General features: G+C 31.9%; 1 pseudogene; it reads right to left on the bottom strand.

Moving 5' to 3' along the window:
• Nucleotides 1-1,203: 1,203 nt before the first annotated feature.
• On the bottom strand, nucleotides 1,204-3,813 carry LOC134282431 (calcium-responsive transcription factor-like; annotated as a pseudogene).
• Between the last annotated feature and the right edge of the window lie 356 nt (nucleotides 3,814-4,169).

Genomic DNA, 4,169 nt, shown 5'->3' with positions numbered 1-4,169 from the left:
TTAAAACTAATAATATATATGTTCATTGAAGAAAAAAAAAATTTTGCAACAAATATGCTATAAACAAATATGGAAAAATCCTGTCCAGCTCATAACTTGAACATTATTAGACCTAGAGCTTTGGCAAAAGTATACATCTAAAGTAATAAGTGTGTCCGGGCCTATTTCCCGGTCACTGTGACCTTTAATTAAAGTGATTTATTATTTTTAAACTAAGTTTTTAAATTCTAAATTTCATAATCCTAAAATATGTAAAAATATAGTTGTATCCTTATTAAAAAATGTTAAATTAAGCAAAAACTTATTTTTTCATTATATACTTTACAGCAATCTGTAACAAATGTTTATGCTTTGAGAGGAATTCAGTTTGTCCCATGGGCTTAATTATCAAGCACTGGTCAAGAAGAATTTTGATAGCAGAAATTTGCATGTCAAATAAGAGAGAAATTAATGAGTTTATTGTCAGGAGCTAAGAGCGTCTTTAGATCTGATGCTGAATTATCTTAATTTATCCCTTGAGAGTTGGGCAAAACGAAATGGCCTCATGGTTGCTTGTGTTAATTAAGAGTTCTTGATGGCTAGTCCAAGATCATTCAGTTGGTGTAATTAATTAAAACAAATTGATGTTATAGTGTATGATTAAAACTAAATTAGTATTGTACAATATGATTAAAACTAATTATACATGTTCATTGAAAAAAATTATATTTCAATTTTTATATATTTGCAACAATTTGCAGTCATGCCTCACTTAAAATTTTATAGTCTGAAGAATAATTTATGTTTGATTTTTGACTAGCATTTCCATTATTTCATAAAATATGCAATAAACAATTTTAAGCTGCAGATCGATGGATATTTGTTATGCTCTAACATAGTTTAGAAGTATATGATGTTATTATTTGATATAATCAATCCCTACACTGTAAAGTCTCTTAGAGATGTATGATAAGAAATGGATATTAGATAATTGAAATTTGTATCAATCTGTTAATCAAGGCTACCTGATTTTCTTTCATCTTAACATACTCATGATTATTGAATGATATTTGACGGGCGTATCATGCTGTGGCGGGGCACTTTATCATAAAATTAGTCTAATGTTAACTCGTACACAGGCAGACTTCTATGAATTGTTTTTATAAACACAAGAATAAACAGTTAATACAGAAACAAAAAAATATATACACATGTATTCCATACCCTGATGTATCAAGATAAAAACTGTCCTCCTCATTTGCTGCTTTAAAGTTTTCAATAATTTGTCTTAAATTCTCTTTGTCATCTTTTGAAAACCTGAATTGTAAAAATATTGATTTTCATATACTTAAAATATTAATAATTACATTACATATATATTTTAAAAGTTTATATACATGTATGAATATGGTTTACAAACATTTCCTACAAAATTACAACAAATACAAAACTCAAGAGGTCTTGTTATTTAGCTCATCTGAGCCAAGGGCTCATAAACTTAGAAAACTGTTATGCTGAAAAAGATACCGAGTCTGCTCCTTAAATGAATCCATAAGGTTTCTTATGTCTTTTTCGAAAGGAAAGAAGCGTCGATTTTCCTCATCAGTCACCTTCAACTCCCTTTTGCTGAAGGATTTTATATGACGTCTCATTTCCGAAACCTTGGTAACTCCTTCGTCCATCAAGCTAGATATTTTTTCCTTGATGGCATGATCTATGGGTTGGCAAATCCCAGCAAGCTAGCAAAGTAAACATATACTCTGTTTTACATCTTTTAGTGATCTGAACTGATTGACTTTTACCTGCACATATACATGTATATTCCTTTCATTAAGCAGATGAGGTATTCAAGCAAAAGGATATCTGAAATTCAATTTGCCAAGTAAAACAAAAAAAAATAGTTACCGTATATACTCGCCTATAAGTCGGGTTTTTGAGAGCTAATTTCAGGTCCAAAACTCTATGTCTGACTTATAGGCGAGCCATAAAATGAATGGTATTATATGAAGTCATGCAGTCCCTCTGATTTTTAAGCTTATAAAATACAACCAACTTATAGGCTGACCGACTTATATGCGAGTATATTCGGTAAATGGAGAAGTTAAAGACTACATTTAACATAATGATAAACACGGTTACAGTACAACTATTGTACAGTGAAAAGTTTTAGTTCTATCAGTTACCTCTTTTCTCAAAACCTTGATTTAAGAGTACAATCTAAAATTAACTATGTCTATATTAATTGAAGTCAATGACATAGTTGTTTGGAATAATTCATATAATCAATAATAGTATTGTGTCGTAAATTATAACAACCCGTCCTTTCAAATGGTTTTCATGACTCTCATTTCCTGGCAAAAGAATATGAATTTCTTCTTTCCTAAGTACTTCTTGATTTGAGGAAATAGCTTCCTTTAACTTTGATGCTTGTTTCTTTCTTTTCCAAGAAAGAATCACTGCCATGGATCTGTGTGTGAAAATGTACAATTTTATATTTAAAGTCCACAATATCAATTTGGCTATATACATTAACATCTGGTTACAGAGCGTTCAATTTATGACAAAAGGTTCAATTATTCAATTGAGTTTTTTCTTTTCATGGTAGCTCAGTCAGTAAAGTGCTCGCTCCGTGATCAGGAAGTCGTGAGTTCGTATCCCGGCTGCGACTGACCTAAGTTGATAAAAAATGGTAAAAAACTGTTCCTTCAACATGCGCTCTGCACTTTGAAGTGAAAGTTGCAGGTCCTTGGTATGAGACCTTATAAACCGAGGCAGGCGTTGACACGATAAAGATTCCTCACTGCTCAATGGCCCTGAGTGCCGAGTATACCTAGGTCAAAATTTGAAGTCCTTCACCGGCAAACGGTGACGTTTCCATATGAGTGAAAAATTCTTGAGTGGGGCATTAAACAATACACAATCAATTGATTTTTTTTATGAATTACAATTACATATTTGATCAAGTTATTTCATAAACTGAAAAAATAATTCTAAAAATCTTCACCACAAATTCTTTGTCATCCTTACGTTAAAATCAGGAAATCTGCATATCCTCTTCAAATAAATTCTTGAAGGACAATTTAATTTCTTTGTATTTTGAATTAATGTCCTGCCCTTCTGAGTATACGCATGGTCTTTATCTGCTTCTAAAGTCTGCAAATTTAATTATATACACTTTTACATTCTTTTTTAAATCATTGAACCTAAAATATATAGTAGATTGAATTTATACATGACAAATGATTTGCAAATTGGAATGGCATAAAAAATCATTCAAATAAACAATTTAAGTGTTGAACTTGAAGATAACCATATGTGCAATATGCAGCCAAAAATCTGTACCTTCTCCATTTGGTACTTCTTCTTCTTAGGCCTGTTCCGGTCTGGCCCAAACTGACACTCTCTCACATCATAACCGAGAATGAGATATGGCGTCCCATTACCGGGTATCTTAACATCCTCTTCACGGCCCTTATTTTCCCAATGGATCCGATGACTTTACAGGTCTATAGCTTTCAAATCAATGATAAAAGTGTGCAATATAAATTGAGACTACTCTAGTGCATTTGAAATATAAAATTCTTTAAACATAAAATAATTTCTTAAATGATGATTTCCCAATACTCATCTAATTAAATACTGACAAAAAAATTGAAAGTTATCGCATGAAATTTAAATAAGTACCCCGTACTTACCATCTAGTTCATGGGTAAATCCCTTATTTCGTCGAAATATTGTATATCTTGTGATTGTTTCTATTTCAAATTTTGTTATACGTGCTTCAGCTTCCTCCACTGTATTGACAATCACATGTTCCTGCTCGTACTCCGACATTCTTCTGCAGTTCGGGAAAACGTTCGAATGTGTTAAGAAAGAGCTACTTTAGTATAAAATAAAAAGAAAGAAATATAATTAGCTTTAAAATGTACGTGAAACAATAGTCTACAGGTCTACAGAGATGACATGCTTCGGGAAACGCGTGTGGGAATAAACATATCATCGAACACGATGTTAATAAATAGAGGCCTTCCGATAGACTACCTCCTTTAACGTGATCTGAACTAGCATCCACCTTAGAATATTAGGAACTTAAAGCTGACATGAATTCTTAAAAACGCAACATTTTCATCAATGTACGACTTGTTTCATACCAACGATAGCCGCATTCCGCCATATTTCTCTCAGATACC

Source organism: Saccostrea cucullata, unplaced genomic scaffold (assembly GCF_032062105.1).
Source record: "Saccostrea cucullata isolate Sc308-1 unplaced genomic scaffold, CSIRO_AGI_Scuc_v1 ctg17966, whole genome shotgun sequence".
In the NCBI taxonomy this organism is placed as follows: domain Eukaryota; kingdom Metazoa; phylum Mollusca; class Bivalvia; order Ostreida; family Ostreidae; genus Saccostrea; species Saccostrea cuccullata.
The sequence above is the reverse complement of the archived record's forward strand: the minus strand, read 5'-3'. Positions and strand labels throughout refer to the sequence as shown.